The following is a 26,325-nucleotide window of genomic DNA, read 5'->3' as shown; positions in this document are numbered from 1 at the left end:
ACTGTATTCAAAGAAACTTGAAAACTTAGGTAAAATAAATCCCCAGAAAAATTACAACATAGCAAACAAAGAATTCCTAGAATAAGTATAAAAACAGAACACAAAATCACTACAAATGAAACTATAGAACATTGAAAGGAATTAAAAATACACAACAGATGGAATTACATGATTCATGGACTGAAAGGCTCAACATTACCAACATATTTATTCATCTCAAAGTTTTATATACATTCAAAAAACCTTATCAAAATTCTAAAAATAGTTTTTTTGAAACTGGTCAACTGGGCTTTGTAATTCATGTGGAAATGGAAAGGAGGAGCACTTGCTTTTCTCATAATCATATCTCATTATAAAGCTACTGTAGTTGAAAAACCAGTATTTGTACTTAAAAAGAAAAATGAGAAAAAATACTGAGCCTGAAAACAAGCCTGTGCAAACACAGACACTTCATTTAAAAGAAGTTGCAGTGCAGAACAGTGGGAAGGAACACAGTGCTAGACCAAATACATATTCATATTTTTAAAAAAGAAACTTGTTGCCTATATCATCACACAGAAAATTATTAATCACAGATTATTATAGATTTAAATTAAAAAGGCAAAATAATTAGGCTTCTATGTTATCATATTAAAATATTCATGACCTTGATGTTTTAGGAAAATTTTCTTAAGACAAAAAGTAACTAAAGATATAGAGGAGCAATGATAACTGGTCTATATTAAAATTCAGGTATGATGTGCTTCAAATGACAATAATTGAGGAAAGCAAAAATTATTTACACTTATAAGTATTGAGAGGTTTGTATCTAGGAACATCAATTCATAATAAAAAACAGGTATTTCAAATGAAATATGGAAAAATACTTACAAATAGTTCACAAAAGGGATATTATTGAATAGCTAATAAGTACATAAAAAGTATTTTAATCTTTTTAGTAATCAGGAAACTACAAATTAAAATCATGTTAAAATACAACTATCTGCCCAACAGAATGACTAAAATTTTGAAACAAAACAAACAATATGCATGTTATTCAATGTGTAGAGCAATAAGAACACTCGCACACAACTGGATCAACTGTTTTGAAAAAACGTTTATTTCCTACTGAAATAAATATATGTATATCTTATGCCCCAGTAATCTCCAAACAGAAATGGAGACATGTGTTCACTAGGAGGCAAATACAAGAACAGCCAAGTCAGAACTGAAGCAAATCAAAATTAGATTTATTGGTCAAATAGTGCAGGAGGAAAAGTGAGTAAAAAATATTTTACTTTCTAGTCACATGACCTGGAGTCACTATTCAAACTTTCTTGTTATATTGGTAGTTTCACTATCTGTATGAGAGACATCATCCCACCTATTTCAGTGCTCATGTGGAGATTAAATGAGATCATGACTTCCTGGTCATGTCAAGATGTATACTAGGTGCATATGCACGTTCCCAAATATGTTAGTTACATTTAAAACTGGCAAAGGCTATAGGTTTTGATGCCTTTAACTCCTTAAATGCAAGTGATTGCTTCTCATGCAAGACATCAGTCATTCAATAAAATTGTTTAAGTACTTATTTTTTTTGTACCTAGCCATACAAGAAAGGAAATTGAAGGTTTTTGTCCTCACCTTAATCTACTTTATCAGAGTTATGATTTCTGTTAAAATTTGATGCTTCACATTTATTTTTATATAATGTTATCTGCCCCAGAGACAGAACTTTTTATATTTAAATGTAAAAATAAATATCTAGGAATGATATGCTTCGCATAAAAAAAAAAAACAAAACATGGAATGAATTTTAGATATATGAAGATACTATTATAAAATTCTATAACATTTTAACCTATTTGAGCACAGTGCATGAACAGTTAACATATGGAAACCATATTTCCATTAAGCTGAGGAAGGCAGATTTAAACTTAATTTACATATTCCCATGCATCACGCATCTTTTTGTGTTTTCATGACTGGAGATATAGCAGTGTCATTTTCAACTCAGCTGTTTAACATTTCATACTTGTTTGTTTGCTCCACAGTAACTTTCAAAGGCACAGACTAATTTTGAAGAAATTTGGTCAAAAAACAGATATCGAGATTCTAATTATTTTCCATTTTTGGTGTAGTCTACTATCTTGAAAATAACTGGCAGCCAGAAAGACCTTTTATAAGCAAAAAACTTCTCTAATATTAATTGAATGTCAATAAAATTTGCAATGTCAGAGCAGGTTATAGAAATATGGGATTTCACCGATTCAGTCTACAAGTCATGGAATCTGGAGTTCAGTACTGGTTAAGAGGAGATTTAGAACTTCATAACTATGAAAGAAACCAAGAACCAAAACCTGTATGTGCTCTGGCTGCCTGAGGGATGTTTCTGGTTAAGATTCTGTTTGCTGAACAAGGAAGCTTGCTACTGCAGATATGAATGATGAGGTTTGGAGTGGTACTTTTTCTCTTAGCTTTCAATTCATAGTCTAGTCTAAGTTCCAGCACATTTCAGTCCCTTCTTGACACTTGACCTTCCATTTCTGCTGTTTAGGTGCTAACTTGTAAACATTTACAGTCCAATCATCCACCATTTAGCCACTTGTTTTTCAACCCACAAGGAAAAAAGACCTTGAAAATGCAAAGGGAAGAGAACCTGTCATATTGTTGCTTCAAAATTTCCCAGTATGCCATCTGTATCTTGAAGCTAGAGAAAACCTTAGTGACAGAACTATGCCAGAAAAGTGGCATAAAAGTATCTGGTCAGAGCAATAAACTGCTCTACTCAAATAGGATGTTTATCAAAGTGAATAGTAAGATCATGTTTACAGATACAGGGACATGGCTGTCTATAGTACTAATTGCATTGGGAATAGAACCTTCTTGTTTGGTGTTGCTTATAATCATGAAAAGATACCCACATCTCTTTACTCCAAAACAATATTGCAAACTAAGAAACAAGTTGACAATGTCTGAGTTAGATCTTAGTTGTTTTATTTTAATTTGTTAATTCACTATTTAACTAGTATACGTATTAAAAGTCAAGTCCAACCTTTAGCCACAACTCACAGGTGGAAGGGAAATAACAATAATAATAATGTATGTGCTAGAAGCATTTCTAAAGGGAAATATCTAGACATGATAAAAATATAACCCTTTTAATCAGATATTAGGAAAAAGATAAGTACAGCTATAGTGAGTGCTTAAAAGAACACTGCCAATTATGTTGCTGGGCAACCCCAGAAAAGCTTCAAATTGCACTATCAATAAACAATAGCACATTTTGCCCAGTAAGTATCTTAGAAAACAATAGGATCTGAATTGTACCCCAGTGCCTGAGCACCAAAAAAGAAAAAAGCCAAGGAAAACTCTTCTTCTCTGTTGGTGTAATTTCTTGCCTTCTTTTCTCATTTAAAAAATAAAAGTAAAAAGAAAAAAAAAGAAAAAGAAAAAAAGTTTTCACTGTATTGTAAATACCTGAAAATAAAGAGAAAAGCAGTGGAAAGTTTTGAATTCTGAAACATGACGTTTTTCAGAATTTCGAAGCAACTAGGGTGAACAGCAGAAAACTCTTTGTGAAACGGGAATGCCTCCCACTCAGCTACCTTTCTCTGGCTAAAAAGTTCCTTGACACATGGACTGGAAAACTTAGCTACCTTGCAAAAGAAATTTGATAGGGAAGGAGGAAAAGCTTAAGTACATAATTTCCTATCTGTGGAGGATAGCATACACATGGCAGAAAACAAAACCACTATAGGCATGCCATGTTTGATTGTGCTCCAAATATTGACTTTTTTACTAAATTGGGGAGGTTTGCAGCACTCCTGCAGTGAACAAATCTATGAGTGCTGTTTCACAACACTTGTTCACATTGTGTCTGTGTCATATTTTGGTAATTCTCATAATATTTCAAATTTTTTTCATTTATGTTGTATCCTTGTGGTGATTTATGATCAATAACCTTTGATGTTATTATTGAAGTTGTTTGGGGGCACTGCAAACCATACTCACATAAGATGGCAAACTTAATTAATGAATATTGTGTGTGTTCTGAATACTCTACCAGCCAGCCATTTATATTCCTCTCCTTGGACCTCCCTATTCTTTAGGACACAGTATTTTAAAATTAGACCAATTAACAACCCTACAATGACCTCTAAGTGCTCAAGTAAAAGAAAAAGTTCCTACAGGAAATTAAAAGTGTTACTCCAGTGAATCCACAAACAATAACATGAAAGAGCCTCATTGCTGACATAGAGAACATTTTAATGGCCTGGATGGAAGATCAAACTGTCCACAACCTTCCTTTAAGCCAAAGTCTAATTTGGAGTAAGGCTCTAATTCTCTTCAATTCTATGAACAATTAGGTATGGAAGCCGCAGAAAAAAAGTTTGAAGCAGTGGAAGATGGTTCATGAAACATAAAAAAGTCAGTTGTCTCCATAACATAAAATAAAAGTGAAGCATCACGTGCTGATGTAGAAGCTGCAGCAAGTTATCTGGAAGATCTAGCTAATACAATTATTGAAGGTGGTAACACCACAAAATATATTTTCAATGTAGATGAAACAGCATTATATTGGAAGAAAATGTTACTGAGGATTTACATAACTAGTGAGGAGGAGTCAATGCCTGGTTTTAAAGCTTCAAAGGACAGGCTGACTCTTTTGTCAGGCAATAACACAGCTGGTGACTCTAAGGAGAAGCCAATGTTCATTTACCATTCTGAAAATCCTAGGGCCTTTAAAAATTATGCTAAATCTACTCTGCTTGTGCTGTATAAATGGAAACACAAAGCATAAATGGCAGCACATCTGTTTACAACATGGCATACTGAATATTTTAAGCAGACTGTTGAGACCTACTGCTCAAAAAAAAAATCTTTAAAAACATTGAAACTGGAAAAGTCAGCGTTTGTGCTGCTTGCCACTACCAGAACCACTAGGTAGAAATAAGGACTGAATCTTTATGGGTGCTTTATTCAGATGCTGGAGATCTGAGAAGCCAGTGGATCATGTACCCTAAAAAAAACCTTCTTAATATCTCATTTCAAGCTGGCCTTTTTATAGGGAGAAGGAAAGCAAATGTAAGGGGTTTGGAAAAAGGTTAATCAGATGAGAATTGAAGGCCAGCAGTGATTTTCCCAGTATTTATCTGTTTATCAACAATTCTTTATCTGCCTCTTGGATGTTCCTTCCCTGGAACACAATGGCTCAGACACCATCTCCATAATTTCCAGACCCCTGAGGCACAAAGGTTGAATTGCTTTTTGACCTCCTGGAGTCACATAGGTCATGCACTACAGTTCCTGGAATAACAGCTTGCCACAGGCATTAATCATGGAAGCCTAGCGACTATGGCTGAAGATAAAATTTTTAACTCTTGAGTTTCCCAATCAATATTATGGCTCATTGACAATACACTTGCTCACCCAAGAGCTCCAACGGAGATGCACAATGAGGTTAATGTTACTTTTATGCCTGCAAACACAGTATCAATTCTTCAGCTCATGGGTCAAGGAGTAATTTTGACCTTCAAGTATTATTATTTAAGAAATATGCTTTGTAAGGCTATAGCTGCTGACAGTGATTCCTTTGATGGATCAGGATTCACCATTTTTTTTATAATTGTTTATGCTATTATATTTGCTCCACTTTTTTCCCTTTTCCCAACTCCACCTAGCCCCATACTCTCCCCTCCCTCAGTCAATCCCTGGGATTCACCATTCTACATACCCTTAGAATGTTTTGTGGTCCATGGGAAGAAGTCAGAATAATCAACATGAACAGAAGCTTGGAAGAAGTTGATTGCAGCCCTCTAGATGACTTTGAGGGGGGTTAAGATTTCAGTGGAGGAAGTAACTGAAGATGTGGAGGAAAGAGCAAGAGAACTTAGAACTAGAGCCTGAAGATGTGACGGAATTGTTGCAATCTCATGATAAAACTTCAATGGATGAGGAGTTGCTTCTTATGAATTAACAAAGGAGGTGGTTTCTTGAGATGAAATCAACTCCTGGTGAAGATGCTGTAAAGATTGCTGAGATGACAACAAAGGATTTATAATATGACATAGCCATAGTGGATTAAGCAGTGGAAGGGTTTGAGAAGATTGACTCCAATTTTGAAAGAGGTTCTACTGTGGGTCAAATGCCATGAAACAGCATGGAATGCTACAGAGAAATCATTCATGAAAGCTAGAGTCATTTGATGTAGCAAACTTCATTTTTGTCTTATTTTTAAAAATTGCCATGGCCACCCCAGCCTTCAGCAGCCCCCAACCTAATCAGCCAGCAGCCATCAGTGTGGAGGCAACATTCTCCACCAACAAAAATATTATAACTCACTGAGAACTCAGATGATGGTCAGCATTTTTAATGATAAAATATTTTTAATTAATGTAACAGATTGTTTTTAGATATAATGCTATTGTAGATTGTTTTTAGATATAATGCTATTGTACACTTAGTAGATTACAGTACAGTGTAATATAACTTTTATATGTACTAGGAAACCAAACCATTCCTGTGACTGTCTTTATTGCAATAGTCACTTTATTGTGACTACCTGGAGCAAAGCCCACACTATCTCTGAAGTATTCCTGTACTGTTTTTAAAAAGTGACCTAAAGTAACCACAATTTCTTCATGTTATTAAAGACATGACTCTCACAAATCTTTCCACAACTAAAAATTGGCAAAAATCCAGAAAAGCAATAAACTTCAAGGTTGGAATATATTTTTTAAAAGAAAATGTTGTTTTTTTTTCTTGAGAACAATATATTATGGTAAAATAACACATGTGTGGATAATTGCTACTTTAGGCAAGGATTATATTTAATTGCTGGTAATTTTTCTTTACTGTCTCTTGGCTGATATCTTCCTATATGTTATTTTAAAAAACTAGTTACCACAGGCATATGAAGAATTACAATTGCTAAATATTTATGTTTCCTGCAAATCGAAGGGGAGATACTTGATTTAATTCAATAACACACATTGGTTTCATGAATTGAATGCAATTTGCTAAGGGCTTTTTAGTGGCAAATAAATGTATATTAGATTATAGTGTATTTAATCTTTCTGTGACACAACATATTTATCTAACTACTGTTCCATTTATCTCTTATGCTCAAACAATTCACAAGCATTTTCCCTGTCCCCACAGCTGCCTGGCTTCTGCCTTCCCTGAAACCGGCCTTGTTAAAGTACCTGACTTCCAAAGCAAACTGTGAAGGAGTGTCTTCAGTTAGACTTACTTGAGACACTTGATACCCATGATTGTTCTTCCCTTAAAATTCTCTTCTTCAGCTTCTGAGATAACCAGATAACCTCTCTCCTGGTTTACCTCACATTTGTTCTCTGTTCTCTGAGTTTTCCTTCTCCACTCATCCCTCAAATCTCATTATTTCTCAAAAGAAACTGTATTTGCTTTTTCTTTTGCAACAGTCTCAGCTGAACCCTTAGTCCATGCCTTTCAGATGGTCTGCTTCAGGAGTGAGCAGGTGACCCAAGCTGGGCCACTTTGAGCATTCAGTCTCCTTAGTGGCAAAGATCTGTCTTTCATGAATGGACGAATGATCCAGGGCAGTCAGTGTGAAACAGGATCAGGATAATTGCCTGAATTGTGCGTTTCTCTGGACCTAAGCCAGGAAAGAGCCTCTGTATGTCACCAGGGGGAAAAAGCCAGCTTGAAAATTGAGCCAGCAATGGCAAAGTCTGGCTGGGAGATGGAGAGAGTCTGGTTTTTAGAGGTTAATATAGGAACTCTTGGATCCAGCTGTGCCTGACAGCTGCGCCAGGGTTTTTACTTAAAACTGTTCCCTTCCTTCTCTGCCTTTCTTTCCCCCCTGACCCTTTCTTTTACTCATTCTCAAAATTTGAAGTAGTTCAACAAATATGCCTGTGTTCAACCCTTCACCATTACTTCTCAAGTTCTATTTTGTTTATTTAAATATTCTCTGCAATTTTCAGAGATTAAACTAGTATCTAACACTGATAACTCAAGTTTTCTCCTAATTTACCTGTGTTTTTCAGACTGTAAGATGTACCCCCCCAAATCTGGGAGGAAAATGGGGGTGTATCTTATAGTCCAAATATAGCTAACCTGGCTCACGGGGGGGGGGGCGGGGAGCCTCTGTTATTTATGTTATTAAATATTTTATCACATTTTGTGTTTCAATTTTTTTTTTCCTGTTTCCTTCCTCTAAAACCTAGATGTGTCTCATGGTTTGGTCCATCTTACAGTCTGAGAATTTGATATGTCTTTCCCTTAAGTATATCCCTGCCTATCACAACTCTAGTGAGATCTCCCATGGGTCTCTCAAATGTAACATAGCCCAACCTAATGAGAGCCCCTCTTTTCCATAGGCTTAATTTCTAATCTATTTTCTTTTATGGTCCTTCCTGTCTACCTTATTTCTGTCCCAGGGATGATATTTTACACACTGGAATTCCCAACCAGAGCCTTATTTCTAGCACTTAAAAATGTCTTGATAACCACAGATATGTTAGAAAATCTATTCCAAAAAAATTCAATAAAATTATGCTGTTAATAATACTAATTATATTAATATTTATTGTTTTGCACTTTGGCAGCTAGTGTTTTAAGTATTTTTTATGTGCTACATTATTTCAGCTGCAAAATATTCCATAGGCTTTGAATCATTTACGTAAAAATATCCAAGCTCAACTAGTAATCACACTTTTCCTCTGCCAGAAACTGTGGGATTATTAAGTCCTATTCCTGGAGGTTCCAGAAAGACTGCATTGGCCCCAGATATGTGAGAACAATTCCTCTTCTATTCTCAGTCATTTCTCTTCATTGTCTCCATGGCAGTATCTTTGCTATTTTATCACCATTTTAATGACTTTATATTTTATATCATGTCTATTTTAAGTTGGTTGCCCACAGAAAAATTTCAGACTTGTTAATCATTTACTTTTGAATTCAACTTGGTGGATAGGAATTCTTACAGGAATTGGATGTCAGGAATAGGCTGTATATGATTGTGCTTTGGAAGATCTGGGTGTCTGGTCTTCTCTTGGACATTTATCTTTAATCATCTTATAGACTGAGATAGCCTGTCCTTTTTCTCTCTGCAGCCCATATTCCTGCCTTACCCACAAAGCACGTTAGTGCCTATCACTATTTTTATGAGCAGCAGTATGTGCTTTTTTCAAAACACGAAACTTACTAAATTACAAATAAATAACAAAACACAGCAACCATAAATTAGAGTGATATTTCACAAGTTAAATGGAAAGTGTATCCTTAATAAAATTCATGTTTTTCCCTATTAATTTGAGAGAGATAAATTATTAGTAGTAAGATATGAAAGCACCATATGGAGAAATTGACAGCGCTGCATTTGTTAACAAATTCTATTTAAAGAAGATTAAATCATAGGTTAATCTGTTTAGAAATATAAAGAGAAATGCTTCACATTCACATAGCAAATTGTAAAAGTGAGGTAGACAAAGTCAGTTATATGGACTTGTAAACAGCTTGAAGACCTGTATATAATAAATATTGCTGGACCATATGTTTTGGAAAAAAATTGTTATTGCATAAATCATACATGAAGGCAAGAGTACTGAACACATTAATATTTAACAAATAATTTAAAAGTATATGGCCATGTAAACACCAGACAGGTCAAGAAAAAGAACACTTGCTTACTCTAGAAACTCTCAGTGTTGCTTTGCTTTTCAACCACTGTGCCTCCTATTTATCCTGCTGACCTTGTCTTAACTCAGTAACAATTCCTTTGTTCTCTAAATTTTGTTTCTATCTAGGTACACATCTGCAAAAATGAAGTTTAGATATGAATATTTTTGAACCTTAAAAAATAAATAACATTTTATGTATTTGCATGTATTGCCTCATAAGTTAAATTTATATTTGTAAGACACAGTTGTGTTTTTGAGTGTGACTGTAGTGAAATTATTTTCATAGTTCCATAATATCACATTGTAATAACAATAGCACAGTCAATTGATGTTGAACATTTGGACTTCATTCCCCCTAATTTCAAACTGTTAACAATGCTTTTACAAATATTTTATTCATATGTTTGGGTGCATATGGACATGAGTTCCTCTAGAGTATTAATGTAGGCTAAGTCATAGTTTATACCTTATCTTGATCTTACATAGCTTAAGACCAAAGTGTTTTCCAAAGCGGTTGTACCATGACATTACATAATTTAAAGACAAAAATTTTATCCTTGCTTTATAAATAGAAACACTGTAATTTAGGAAAACTATTTAGAAATATAAACTATAGTTTCTCTGCAGATATTTTACTATAAGTCAGTCTTAACTCCAAGAAATGATGGACAGTTCTCGGGAACACATAATCAAAATTGGCCTATAATTGGACTTAATTCTAAAGCTACAATAAGTTAGTAAACAATGGTGTTATTCTTATATTTTTGAGGTGTATTTTCACCTGAAAGCTCCTTCTAAAAGCTGTAATCAATGATTTGAGCTCTAAACATCTTTCTTTGTGACATTTCTAAATGAATTAAACTGGATAATTTTTCAACATTCTCATAATAATTAACATGTTCAATTTTATCTGATTCCTGATGACTTGAAGTTTGGCCATTTAAGTATAATTTACAATGCTCCATAAATCTGTAGTTTTCATTTTAACTCAGATGTTCACTTGTATTTTTATCAGAAAATTCCTTCATATTTCAGTGAACTATCATTCAATGATTGAATCAAGAATTTATGTATATGCATGTATATATAAAAATGTTCTCAGTAATATATCTGTTTCACAACATTTTTGGCTAGCTATGTAAATAAAATATACAATGAATTAGTCTATTAAAATTTCTTTTGGCTTGATAGATGATTTAATTTAGTATAACATTTCAATCATTTGTGTGTGCACATATGTATATTAAAATGATTAAATCAAAGTCAAAGTTTTAATTTAACCTTTATGAAAGTATGGGTTATTCTCTTGAACAACATCTAATCTACTTAAATTGATTTCTTCAAATGTTTACAGTATTCTATTGTATTATACCTTATGTGCACTTCTAAGTAAAACCTATGCCTAATTATTATGTATAAAATAAGGTGCATTTCATGATACAGAACTTAATGACAGGGAGAAATAAGATTAGAATTCTCTCTCCTGTCTAAACACCATTTGAATCATGGGTACTTGTTACAGCACTGTGTCACTATCTTGTCAGTAGTCACTAACTGTTTGATACCAACTGTCACTTCACTGGAAAATAGCATTCCATTTAAATATTTAAATTGAAAACTTGCTGGAGATTTAGAAAATCAGAACACTTCTACCTTTGCCTACCAATCACTTATCAGAATGACTCCAAATTTCTTAACACTGTTTCTGTTTTTGTCTAACACATGATTTTTGTCTAGGTTTTAAAATCTTTCACCTTTTATGTATAACTCCCTCAAAATTATCTTTCATCTTTAAAAAATTTTTATGTATACTATTTTCCAATAAAATGTTTATTTCTTACTTGTAACTGCAGTTCTTTCATAACTATCAAATGAAAAGCTGGGTGAAATCGTGATAGAGTTCAAAGAAGTCAGCACCCCTGGCTTGCTTTATGACAACAGACTCTGACCTGGGTATATAATAAATGGGTAGTATGAATAAGCATTTTGTATGTGTATAGGTAGTAATGTTATGAACTCTTTACATTTTTCTTTCTCTTGATACAATGGAGGTTTCTTAAGGAGGGCCTTTACTTTATTCATTTTCTTTTCATCCCAAACACCTGACAGAAGTTCAACCTACTAGCAATAGATAAATGGCTAATTGTGAGGGAGTGAATTAAGACACAATTTCTAATTTTCTTAATGGTTTCCAGAGATGACTTTCAGGCAGTCTTTATCTAAACTTTTCTTTTTAATTTTCAGATAGCCATTGTCTATAATGGATTCACCCATATCACATTGATATTAGTCTTTCATCAGGATGATCAAAGAAAGGATTTGATTAATTTATTGTGCTGCAGTTTTTCCTGTTTTGATTTTCATGCTGTGGGTGTTTTACTTTGTTTTGTTCTGTTGCCTTTTTAAACTTTTTACCTTCTAATTAATATTTCCTATTTTTAAAGATATATTACTTGGTATTGCTTTTTTCTTTGGATAAAATGAATAAATAACATGTGGAATGATTTCCAGGTTTTACAAAACTTCTATGCTTTAAACAACTTAAGTCCATTTAATTTGCCATATCTAATTCAATTTTCTTTTGTTTCTCTGCCTTTATAAATCCACCTTCATATTAATGATGATGTTACATTCAGCCACTAACCATACAAAATGTATGAATATCATACATGCACTCTGAGCAAAATATAATAGTTTGTCTTAATAATTATGTATGTGTGCTTTTGGGGGGGAAAGGAGCATAATAGAATAGAATATAGAATGCAATCTGATTCAGAATAATTTTTCTTAATGTATATTGCAAAAATTAAAGTGCACTTGTCTATACTCATCTGTTAAAATTTTTAAATTCAAACTTGACTCATGATAAATAATTCTTCTATAAAATGTCTCAAACTTATAACTTTTGTCAAAATGGTGATAAAATTGCTGAATAAACCCTCAAAGTAACTAAAAAGAAAACACAGACACAGATACATAAACATACATTAAATAAATAGCCATAAAATGATAGTTTATACCATCAAAGAATTTAAAACTAGAAGTAAAAGGCAGTTTCTTTATGAATTGCTGATCTCATATATCTTGTTGCTGTGTTAGTTGTTTTGCCTAGTGAGGAGGATCATTCTGACAGCTACAACTTGTTAATGTTTCTCTATAAAAAATGACTAGAAATATTGTAAGGTATTCTTGTGATATGTTTGACATTTTAGCAGTATTATTTATATACTACTAAAAGAATGGGGACACAGTAAAATAGTCACATGTTCTTTATTTACCAAAATTTCTCATTCTCAATTACCTCCACAGTGAGATCAATGGAATTTCTCATTTGACTTTGTTCAGAGAGGTAAAAATCAACTCCTATCTTAACCATCAATGGGCTAATGACATAGCTGAAAAAAAAAGGGGAGGCTAAGAGACCTCAAGTGATAATATTAATTGAAAAAAGGAATAACAGCTTATTAAGATGGTTATCACATAAGAAATAAGTTTGCATTATATATGTATTGCTTGCATAACATGCAAATACTATAAACACATATACAATATGTGTCACTTACATTATATATACATATACCCTTAGTGATATGTGTTAGTCAGGAACAAGTGCTCTATTTTAAATGTTGGTCTTCAATAACACTGTGAGACATTTCACTTCATTTGCTATCTGAGTTTTGTCCTGGAGCAATCATTTTGAGTTTGCTGCCTAAAGAAAAAAATGATGTAGTTCGCACGTGAACAAAAGTTAAAAAATAGGAAGAAGAAAGTGTGTGTGAGGCTCCCTGAACCCCTCTGCTGTCCTCATTCAGGAGAGTCCTCGTAGTTATCTATGCATTCCTTATCATTTTGGATTTTGCCTTTAGATCTAGAAATCAGTATATATGATGTTCTCTTGCAAGTGTGGCTATAATTCTGGTTCCCTCCTTCATTCAAAGTACCCAAAGACAACTACTTATTTGTGCAGCAACTATTTGCTCAGTGCTTACTGTAGGTCTAGGTACAGAGGTGCAACTGTAAATATGATGAACAAATTTCCATCCTCATGAAATGACTAAAGATAGACAAGGAAATGGTCAAATAAAATATAAATAACAGCATCTATGAATATAAAAAAAAGGTACTTTCTTAATTCCAAATGGCCGATTTCCATAGGCGCAGTCCTCTGGACAGCTTTGTGGACTTCAGCCTCATCCAGGAATAAATGACTCTGGGGATTTGCGTACAGAAATAGGACTTGAATGTGTGCCTGATTTATTTTTGAAAACTTTTATTGAAGATGTAAAAGATGTTCTACTTTTTTTTTCACTTTTAGGCACAAGTCAAAGTATTTTGCATGCTGTGGATTAGAGAAAGCCAAGTTTTATACTACCCAAAGGTGTTAAACTCTACCAAATGCTCTGAAAATATAGTATGCCATTTGAAATTCAATTGATAGGCTCTGAACCTATTTTCATCTTTAATTTGTATGTCAGCTCATGCTTTAAAATTGGTGTTGAAAAACAAATGCCCAGTGATTAAAGCTCAGAGGAGCATTGCTATGTTGCTGGAATACTATTTTTTAATGGGGCAGGATTTGAAGAACCTATACAAATACATTTAAAAATATTTCTTTTTAAAAAAACAACAAATATGGTAAAATATATACGGGGTCTGGCAGAAGTAACATGTGCTTGAGTGTGGTTGCTAGGGTAATAATATGGGTGTAATAATTTATAGTTTTAATTTGAAATTTTTTACCTAAAATACCATATGTTGTGCTTGAGTGTGATATTGTTACATTACAGAATCACATGCTTATGATTTTGTAATAAAAGATTCTGTAATAAAAAAGGGGCATCATTTGTTCTGGATCCTGTATACAAGTATATTTCCTTTTACAACATAAACTCTTCTAAATACTCATAGCTTATTGTATTTATCAGAGTTGAAAGTAGGGGAAGAAAAAGCCCATATTAAAGAGCCTGAAAGGGATGGAGGAAACCATTTTCAAAAGGGAGTTCTTTTCTGTATAGTCACCAACCAAAAGCCATGGACAGCTTATGCGTAGAGAGAGTTAGATTGTATGTGTTGGGGGTAGTGTGATAGAGGTAAGGAAAAACAGTAATTCTAAATCCTCCAAGTCCACAAAATCTTTCCACTTTTCCTATAACATTCCCTATTTGATTATGCCTATTAAACTGTTCCTAAGAAAAATTGTATTCCTAGTCAAGAAAACAAATGCTATTTCAATATAAATATTCAGCCACACATAAAATTCGCTGATCTGATCATTATGAACAAGGAGACTGGTTACACATGCACTATTTCTGTTACTTGCCTCCTAAGAGATATCAAGATAATTGCTTTTTGTGCTTCAGTAATATCCTATGCATAATATTTCACTTGCTGCATTATTTTATAATTACCTATTTCTGTATGTTCCTTCCTGTTAGAAGATAAGGACTCTGTTTTGTTTGTTTGTTTTGTTTTATTTTTAGGACAGGGGCTCTTATTCATCTTTCCATTCCCTGTACCTATATCTTAGTGCTTTTATAGAAGGCTGGCACACAATCTTTACTCAATATATGACTGTTTATTGGCAGGTTACCTTTCTCCACACAGTATTTTTTTTTCTTTAAAAGCTTCCTAAATAGAATTTGCTAGTTAAAGGATAAGAACCCATCATTAATAATTTGCCTAAGAAATGAAGTTTTTGGATGGTATAATGTGAATGGAACAGTACTATTCATGCTTCTGTTGAAAGTTTATCAACCCTTTTAAAATTTCAAATTACAATCTGAAATGTGAAAATGATCAGTCAAAGATTATCAAACCCACTGAACTGAACAGAGCAATAATGTCAGCACCTATACCTACATCCCCAGCCTGGAGGGTTTTGAAGGTAAGCAGAGCCTTCATCATTCTGGCATTCTATTTTAGTCTAAGTCTACATCAGAAGTCTGCTAAGGCTCAGTGCTGATAACAAAGCACTATCGCTTTTCACAGTGACAGAGCACAGTGACATATCAACACTAGGACTTAAACGAAAAGCCCCTTCTAATTTAACTGGGAATCTGCTGAAGCTGTATTCAGCCCAGCACTCTTGTTTTCAATTAAAACTTTCTTGTAGCAAGAGAAAAGTTTGGCATATCCTTTCCCTTTTTGAGGCAGTTATGGAATTAAGTGGAAAGAACAGTATGATGTAGAGTAGAGATGGCCCAGTAACAGCCAAGTATATATTAGCCCTTTTCATCTACTAATTGCAATTCCTATGGTTCAATGGAAGTTTTATCTACAACTTGTTGCTAAGAGAATCTTTTCTTTCAATACCACTGTTCTTCGAGGAATGTTTTTCTGATACATGCAGTGTATGTGGCAGCAAATGGGACATGATGTATCAATTACTGAGTACCTTCTACGTGCCAGGCACTATCAGTATGGGGCCAGGGGGCAGGAGGTTCAGAGTTGCGCTATTTCATGTAATTCCTACTAAGGTATATAATGCAGATATGACTAGTTCATGTTTTGTTTATACAGAAAAACAAACTCATGACCAAAGACATTAAGCAACTTCTGTATATTTGCATATGTAGTAAGTAATAGAATTGGGATATGAGTAGACATCATGTCCTATTAGTCTTGTGTATTAGTCTTGAGTCTCGTGTATTTTAGCAGCTGAAAATACTGCTAAAATTTGGAAGTGGAGAATTATGGGTAACTTTAACATATTGACATAATTAAACTTCTTATATTTATTCAATGGTGCTTCCTAAGTGGTGCTTTCCTAGAACAACTTAGCAAACTGCAAATTTTGAATAAGAATCTACAGCACATCTTAGAATCTGTTTTTGAAAGATGCATGTGCCTTTTCTTCAAGGCATAGTTCAACATAACTTTCACTATTAACTGGAGAGATGTGTTTAGGACATGTTCAGATATCACCAATGTCCACTTTACGCTGCCCTGTGACAGATATTTCTCTCGAAATTCAGTTCTAAACAACAATGACAAAACAACTTTTGCTTTTCTTAAGTAATTGATATTTGAAAATTATATATCTCATGGGAACTGCAAGAAACTTCTCCCATTTCTGTTGAGTTATTCATAATCTTAAGGCCATGTATATTCAGCATTTTTATAACCTTCTGGAATTTATTATCCTTAACTTTACCTTTAGGTTGATTTTAACTAAAAGTTCTCTATGTATCATTAATTTATCCTCATTTATTTTATGCTGCTATCTATATTTTATAATCACCTATACAATTTTTGGAAACAATGTGAGTTATCAATAAAAAAAACCTTAACAGATTTCGGACTGGAGTCAAAGGAAGGGCATGGGCCAGACTTCTAGCTGCATTTTCTTGCACCATTAGATCATAATCAGAGTATTCTTTTGAAGAATTTTCTCATATTTGGTGGTGTTTCAAATCACTAAACTGCAACATTAGGTTTTCAGATTGCTATCAGTAAAAGAATAGACTACCCTCCTTCAGGGGATAAAAACCATCATCACTATCAATGTAGAATAATTTTAGACAAATACATGAGTGCAGCACCATCTAAAATTTTGGAAGAGGCATTTGCCTTTAGGGATAAAACAAGTTTCTGTCAATTTGCCTCTGAGACAAACATTAAGCAGTCTATCTATCTATCATCTATCTATCTATCTATCTATCTATCTATCATCTATCTATCTATCTATCTATCTATCTATCTATCTATCTATCTATCTAAACGTCTATCAAGCTAGCTATTAATCTAATCCAATCCAACCCAATCTAATCTAATATTTAGCTTATGCTTCTTCCTTGATGGTCAAAACACATTTTTCTTCAAGAAAATATTTCAGTGGACTGGCTCCACATCAAATTCCTATCTTCTTTCAAGTGGCAAGAGTCAGTCTGCCATCACTTGATTGATCAAAACTTGGACCAAAGAAGAGCAGCCATATGGCACCAAACTCCCTGATACTATGGTGCAAACTGGAATCTGGAATCTGCAGATGCCAAGAAGCAGAATGCATAGTGATGTATACATTAATATAAGCAGGCAAGAATAAAAATATTGATGCACTGTAAAATTGACATTGATACATCTATGTCAATGAACTGTTACAGAATCATTCTCATGCCCCCCCTCCCAAAAAAAAAAGAATGCCCTCAGGAAAGACTGTACAAAAGCTTTGGTTAAAAAAAACTCAACCAGATTTAAATATACATTTAAATGTATAATCTTTTTTTTCTTTTTAAACATAGCAACCAGACTGACACTACAAATGTCATATAAGTAAATACTTCAATCATCGCTCATCAAATACTGAATGTTTCCCAGTGCTAGATCCTGTTCTAGTCTCTGATGATAGTGCAAGTAAATCAACTGTTACTGTTATATACTTAGGTTCATGAATACAAAAGAATTAATGTACAAGATAAGTAAATATGATGAAGAAAACAATACAGGGTGATAAAATAGTGACAGGGAAGGGAAGAAGTTAGCTGAGGCAGAGTACTCAAAGTGACACATTTGTTGAGATTTGAAAGGGAGGAGTCAGTTATGAGAAGGTATAGGGACAGAATATCCCCTGCAGAATCAATCACCAGCAGATACAAATACATGTAATGAGGGATAAGCTTAGAATGTTTGAATGTAGAAGGAATGCTCCTGTGGCATGAACAGTGTGAGTGGAAAGAAGGAGGTGGAAGTGAAGAGGAAAGACATCTTGACAAATGGATGGCTTCTGAGGCAAACTGCTTTTGCCTTGCCCGCTCTTGTACTAGCAACACTTATCTGGACCTTATGTTTCTTATAAGTCATGAGATGATTTTTAGAGTCCTTCCATTTCTAAAATATCTCTTAAAATACTTTTTCTTTCTTTGAGTTCTAGTTATTTTTTGTATTTTTTCACATTAACTACTTCTGGCATTTAGACATACACAGTCAGCAACTGAAAGGGTTAAAGCATCTACCTGTGTTAGTAGTGTACTGAATTTTTAAAGCACAGTATAAAAATGCATTTGTAAAATCAGTTCTCCCAAAGTGCTCACTGTCATTAACTGGGAGTGTTGTCCACTTTTGGAAACTGCATTAAACTGTTTTAGGATGCTAGGATGCTACTTAGTAAATTGCTGCTTTGCCTCAGTGGGTATGAAAAGCATTTCCAGTTAGCTAAACTCTAAGCACATATAGAATATAAGAACCATTTCATATGTGGGAATCTATTTTTTAAATCTGTGCTTTCCAACCTTTTTCCAAATGTCACACCATTCTCATGTACATCCTCATTAGTAATATTCCTCAAGATGGAATGGGTATTACCCCCACAAAGGTATGCCTAATTTGCTCTCTCCTTTTTTTTTTGAGAGTCATCCTGGGGTAATGCACACACTTTTTATTATCCTCCCCAAGAATCTATCATCTAAAGTTATTAATTATACTTAATAAAATTCACTAAATTGAAATAATTTCTTATTTTTTTTTTTACTATGGCACTATTAGCCCTGTTTTATAACTTTGGCCACTTACTATTCTATTGAGGCTAATATCTTTCAGCCAGCATTCTGAAACAGTGTAACATTATTAGATGAGAGATGTGTTGGTTATACATCCATATACTTAACATATTTTTAGTGTGTACACACTGAGTGCTAGGCACTGTGCTTGGTGCTGGCAATAAAACTGTGAGGTAGAGAGAGAAAATTTCTATATTGTGGAGCTCATGGCCTGGGATGTATGTATAGGTGGAGCTAAGAGAGTGTCCATCAGTAGATGGGTGGATAAAAAGCTGTGGTATATTACACAATGGGATACTACCCAGCCATAAAAAGAAGGAAATCTTACCTTTTGCAACACCATGAATGGACCTGGAGATAATTATGCTAAGTGAAATAGGCCAGTCAGAGAAAGACAAATACCATATGAGCTGACTTATATGTAGAATCTAGTGAACAAAATAAACTGATGAACAAAATTGAAACAGAGGTATGAATATGTGGAATAGACTGACAGCGGTTATCAAGGAGGGAGGAAGAGGGGACTGGGTGAAAAAAGGTGAAGGGATTAGCTAAAAAACATGTACACATAACCCACAGTTACAGGCAACAGTGTGGTGATGGCCAGAGAGAAGTGCGGAGGGGCCTGGTGGAGGTGGGCAAAGTAGGGATGGGGAGGAGGGGACATCTGTAATAGTGTCAACAATAAAGATAAAGTTAGTATATGTATAAAATCATAAAGATTAAAGAAAAGGTACTACTGTTTTTCAAATACACATAGGTAGTTTTAATTATAAAATAGAAATTCATTTAAAATTGAAAACAAATTTAAAAGGAATGAGACTCTTGATAAACACAACATTAATGAAATTCTAAACATTAAATTGAGCATAACAAACCACACACACAAAATGCCTATTTTAAGATTCCATTTACATGAATTTTAGGAGCAGGTAAAACTAATTATGGAAAGAGATAAAAATTTTGCTGTTCGTGGGTGCTGCAGTTGTAGAATTGACTAGAAATTTGTACAAAAAAAACTTTCTAGAGGCATACACATGTTTTATATCTTGCTTTATTTTATGTGGTTATTTCAAGAGTACATATATCATACAACTACCAGATTTATTGGTCTTAATACTATATCAATAACATAACAAAATATAATTTCATTTTATTTTATACAAATAATGACATAATAAGGATGAGCTATGTCCCCCAAAATTCATTTGATAAATTTAGCTCTTTTTCCAAACTAGAATATATTTAAGGCTATGTTTTGGTGATGGATAAAGGAGAAACAAATAACATGCTGAAATTTTTGCAAGTCTCATAATTCTTATTTCACAGATAGGACCAAGATAAAGGCCATTAACCTTGAACATACAGGAAACAATGAAAAAAATGAGTTGGAGAATAATGAACTTTGGTCCTGGGTTTCTTCTACTTTGTAATCCAGTCCCTACTACAATTGTGTACACTTGATTTTTCTAAAGGGTTACTTACTTTAAAACATGAAAGTAGTTACTCTAGTGAAATTGGAAGAATATATATTTATTTTCAAGTAACTTGTGTTTATTAAATGTGTATTATTAGAAGCTACCATTTTCCAGAGCTCTTAAAATTTTCCTTGAGTCCAAATATTATCAAGCACCTGTCAGATTAGAACTTCTACCTTCAATTTTTAAAGCTATTCCAAATTGCATGAAATTGGACTTAATCTCCCTTGTAGGAAATGCATCAAAGCTACTGCCCATATCTCTGTGATATACATCAAAATAACCTTGGTGTGAATTAAGCTGGTGAATAAATGGTGAGCATTTACAAAGCCTATTTAATATCAACCTAATACCAAAGTGTTTCTTCTTAAACTGTCTTTCATTTTATTTAAAATTGTAGGTTTTACTATTTTCCTCAACATTTTTATCCTAACAATATGATAAAGTGCTATTGACTATTCACAATATTAATTTGTGGACAACTTTAATTGATTGAATTAAATATTTATTTTTAAGTTTGCTTATGTCAAAATATCTTTTATTCAATAAGGGGTGCCAAAAGTTTTACCCTGTTTAAACATTTTCAGTTAGAGCTCATTGTCATTTGTTAACTACATGACATAGTTTCTTAACTGTATTAAGGCTTATAACCTCAATTAATAAATATTTCTTTCAAATACTCTATCTTGATAGGTTATATACCTAAAACCATGATGTCTAAAGTATTAGGAGGACTACTTTTGAAATTGATCCTTAGAATTGTTCTTTTAGACTTGATGTCACTTAATTTTGATTTTGGTTATTTCTTTCTCTCTACTTGCTCTTGAGCTTTGTTTGTTGTTCCTCCAGTTGTTGTAGATGTAGGGTTAGGTGGTTCATTTAAAAGTTTCTATCTTTTTTAGGTAGGCCTGTATTGCCATGAACTTCCTTCTCTGTCCTGCCTTCACTGTGTCCCATTAATTTTGGACTGTTGTGAGTTCATATTCATTTGTTTCCAGAAGCTTTTTATTTCTTCTTTGATCTCTTTCTTAACCCATTCATTGTTTAATAGCATGTTATTCCATCTCCATGACTTTGAGTGTTTTTGAGTTTTTTCCTTGAGGTTGGTTTCTAGTTTCAGGCCCTTGTGGTCTGAGAAAATGCTTGATATTATTTCAATTTTCTTGAATTTGTTGAGGCTTGTTTTGTGTCCTATCATGTAGCCTATCTTTGAAAATGTTCCATGTGCATTTGAAAAGAACCTATATTTTGCTTCTTTGGGATGAGAGGTTCAGTTTAGTTCATTTGATCTAAGACATTGTTCAATGCAGTAATATCCTTGCTGATATTTTGTTTGGAAGATCTATCCAGTTTTGACAGTGGGGTGTTAAGATCCCCTAGTATAAAAGTGTGTTTCTGTCAATATCTTTTTTGAAGTCCTCCAAGATTTCCCTTATATATTTGGGTATTCCTACATTGGGTATACATATGTTTATAATGTTTATGTCTCCTTGATGGATTCTTCCCTTGACTATTATGAGTTTCTTTTTATGCCTTTGTTTCAAAGTCTATTTTGTCTAATACGAGTATTGTTACTCTGGCTCTTTTTTTCCTATCCATTTTCTTGGGATATTTTTTTCCAATCCTTCACTTTCAGCCTGTGTAGGTCTTTTGTTCTGAAATTGCCTTCAGATCAGTTTGAAGTACAAAGAACCTAACTTTAAAATAATTTAATTAACCAAAAAATATGATATTAATCTGGATACACTCTTTGCATGCATGCAAATTAGATCCATATGGTCTTTTTCTGTGCATCCAAAGACCATGATGAGATATCACCTCACACCTGTCAGAATGGCTACCATCAATAAATCAACAAACAAGTGTTGGCAAGGATATAGAGAAAAGGAAACTCTTTTGCACTGTTGGTGGGAATGCAGATTGATGCAACCACTGTGGAAAGCTTTTTGGAGATACCTTAAAACATTAAAAGTGGATCTACCTTTTGATCCTGCTTCTGGTAATATATCCAAAGAAACCCAAAACACTAATTCAAAAGAACATAAGCACCCCTATGTTCATTGCAATGTTATTTTTAATCATTAAGATCTGGAAGCAGACCAAGTGTTCATCAGTAGATGAACAGATACAACAACTATGGGACATTTATACAATGGGATACTACTTGGCCATAAAAAAGAAATTTTTACCCTTTGTGACAGCATGGATGAACCTGGAGAAGTTTATGCTGTGAAATAAGCCACTCAGAGAAGGCAAATATCATGTAATTCTACTTATATGTGCAATCTAATGAACAAACTGAACTAACAAGCAAAATAGAGACAGACTCAGAGAGAGAGAGCAGGATGACAGCTATTGGTGGGCAAGGGTTTAAGCAAAATGGAAAATGGACTCATAGGCATGGATAACAATGCGATGTTGAAGGGGGATGGGGTATAAAAGGACTAAATGGTAGTAGAAAAAGCACAATATTTTTTAAAATTAAACCTCACCTATAAGAGGAATCTAACGAATAAAATAGAACCATGGGTATGGAAACATGGAACAGACTGAAAGTGATCTGGGTCGGGGGAGGGGGAAATGGTGGAAAGAAGGGGAAGTGATTAGTCAAAGAACATGTATGAATGACCCACAAACATGAACAATGGTGTGGGAATTGATTATGGGAGCCAGGGGGTGGGATGGGTGGAAGAGGGCAAAGGGGAAAAAATGGGACAACTATAATAAAAGAATAATTAAAAAATGAATGATTAAAAAATTAAATGAATAAAACAGATTATTTCTAAATTGTCTAGGGAAAATTTAAAATAGCCATTAATTAGAAAAATTTAAAACATGAATGAAAAACAGAAAATAAGAAAAATACATATGAATCCACAACAAATGAAAGAGGGCTTAATTTTGCTTTAAATAACATGAGATTTAGGTTAACTGAAACTTCCAAAGTTATTCAGAGTTAGTCAGAAACCTACCTTAAATAGAAATGTGCACTATGGACTAGAATTTACTGATTTGCTGCACAGTTTGTAAGTGAGTTTGTAATCACAGTTTGTGAGGTGATATCTCATCATGGTCTTAATGTGCATTACTCTGATGATTAGTGATGCTGAGCATCTTTCCATATGTCTATTTACCATCTATATGTACACTTTGGAGAAGTATCTATTCAGGTCCTTTGTGCATTTTTAAAAATGGATTGTTTGTTTTTTAGGTGTTGAGTTTTTTAAGTTCTTTATAAATTTTGGATATTAACCCTGTATCAGATGTATTGTTGAATATGTTCTCCCATTCCATGGATTGTCTTTTTATTTTATTGATGGTGTTCTTTGCTGTGTAAAAACATTTTAGTGTGATATAGTCTCATTTGTTTATTTTCTCCTTTATTTCCCTTGCCTGAGAAGGTATAGCAGATAAAATATTGCTATGAGCAATGTCTAAGATTTTACTGCCTATATTTTCTTCTAGGACTTAAGGGTTTCAGGTCTAATATTCGAATCTTTAATCCATTTTGAATTTCTTCTTGTGTGTGTTGTAAGAAGATGGTCTAGTTTCATTTTTTCTGCATGAATCAGTCCAATTTTCCCACCACCAGTTTATTTTACTGAATAAACTATCTTTAGGCCACTGTATGTCCTCTATTGAATATTAATTGACTAAAAAAGGTGTGGGCTTATTCCTGGGCTTCTTTATTGTGCTCCATTGATTTATGGATCCATTTTTATGTCAGTGCCATGCTGTTTTAATTACTGTGGTATTCACTTAATTTTAATGTTGTTCTTTTTTAACTTTTTTAATACAATATTATTTGGCAATATTATTTTTAGCACTTTTTTATTTCCCATTACTAATTATTTTCTACATTACCTTTTTTATATTTAAAATCATCAATGTCCTACTTTGAAATGCTTCTTTTTACCCCCATATTGTGTGTTTTTAGAAATAATAATAATCATTAAGTTTTATTGACTACTTATAATGTGTCAAGTACTGTGCTAGGTGTTTTATATTCATTATCTTACTTAATCTGCAAGGAACGTTTAAAATTCTTGAGATTTATAGAGTATATTAAAATATATGTCATGTAGATATTTGAAATCATTATTGTATAATGAAGGAGCATAGAAAGCACTAGATAAATAAGGGAACCTTATTAAACAATTAGTGATATTAACAGATGTTAAGAGTTCACAATCTGAATTCAGTAAACTTTTTGTCTGAACCCTAATGCCAGGGCAGAATAGACCCAAAGCCAAGTTATTCAACCTCTTAAAACCTCAGAACCCTTATCTTTAAAACATGAATAATTATAGCCTGCTTTAGACTGCTTTGAGGATTTATAGGTAAAAGGAAAGTGAAATAAAAATATTTGCTGAGTAATAAAATATAATTTGTCATCAACAGATAGGTACTTCAAGGAATAATAAAGGGAATTCTTTATGCTGATAGAAATACTACCAGATAGAAATTAGAGTCTACATGAATGAAGGTGATGGCTACCAATTATAAATAACATGTAGGACCAACAGAAAACAAATAGCAAAACTATAAACATAAACTCACATTTATCAATGATTATATAAAATGCAAATACACTCAAATGTAGGTTAAGCCCTCAATTAAAAGCATAGCTCGTGAGTGCATGATAGACCAAGATGCAGCAAATTGCTGTTTATATAAGATACTGTTATATAAAGACACAAATAGGTTAAAAGCAAAATGATGGTAAAAATTACACCTTGCCAGTACTACTCATGAGAAATTGAGAATGCTACACTGGACAAAACTGACAAGAGAAGGAACATTACCAGAGACACAGAAGGATATTTTATAACAACAAAATGGTCAATTCATCATGTAGACATAAACAGTCCTAAATGTATACGCACTTCAGAGAGCTTTAAAAATAAATGAAGCACAAAATGACAACAGTACAGAGAAAAGAAAAAATTCCAAATCATATTTGTTTATTCTTTATACTTGTTTCTATCAATTAACTTTAAAAATTAAATTTTAATTAGAATATAGATTTGATCAACAGTATCAATAATTTGACATAATCAATATTTTTAGAACACTATACCAAATAACTTCAGAGTATATCTTCTTTTTGAGAAAAGCATAGGCAAATTTTGCAATCTTGGAGTAGGCAAAAAAAGTTATTATGTAAGACACAGAAAGCAAAAACTTATAAAATATTTTTAAAAATTGAGCCTCATAAGAAATTTATAAAATTCTGCTTATTAAAGTATACTGGTTAAAAATGAGTAGATAATCTACAAGATGAGAGAAAATTATAAATAGCACATAAACATATAACAAAGGCCTAGCATCCAGAATATATAAATAAGTCCTGAAACCATTCAAAATACAAACAACTTGATTTTTTAAATTGGTAAAAAAGATGAACAGATACTTCAATAAGGAAACTTTCTGAATAGCCAACAGGCACATTAAAAAGTGTTCAACAATATTAGTCATCAGAAAAATGCAAGTTGATGTCATGGTTAGAAGACAATACAAGTCCAATATGAACATATAAAATCAACAAGACTGCTATCACCAACTACCAGTGGGAATGTGTTAAATGTCAATATACCCTAGGACCCAGCAATCCTGTGTTGGAACTTATCCCCTAAAATAGAAACATATAACAAAAATACTTTTATAAATCGTACCCAAACATATAGGCTGTACTGACTTTTG

The 26,325-nt window shown here is 33.2% G+C and overlaps 1 protein-coding gene and 1 pseudogene across 16 annotated transcripts in view; one reads left to right on the top strand and one right to left on the bottom strand.

The window, feature by feature from the left end:
- Positions 1–26,325, bottom strand: part of PTPRD (protein tyrosine phosphatase receptor type D) — a 1,502,332-nt gene that overhangs the window by 1,123,201 nt on the left and 352,806 nt on the right. The window lies entirely within an intron of this gene.
- On the top strand, positions 2,237–6,358 carry LOC118499388 (annotated as a pseudogene).

The sequence above is a fragment of the Phyllostomus discolor genome, chromosome 3, assembly GCF_004126475.2.
Source record: "Phyllostomus discolor isolate MPI-MPIP mPhyDis1 chromosome 3, mPhyDis1.pri.v3, whole genome shotgun sequence".
In the NCBI taxonomy this organism is placed as follows: Eukaryota; Metazoa; Chordata; class Mammalia; order Chiroptera; family Phyllostomidae; genus Phyllostomus; species Phyllostomus discolor.
This window is presented reverse-complemented; position numbering and strand designations above follow the sequence as displayed.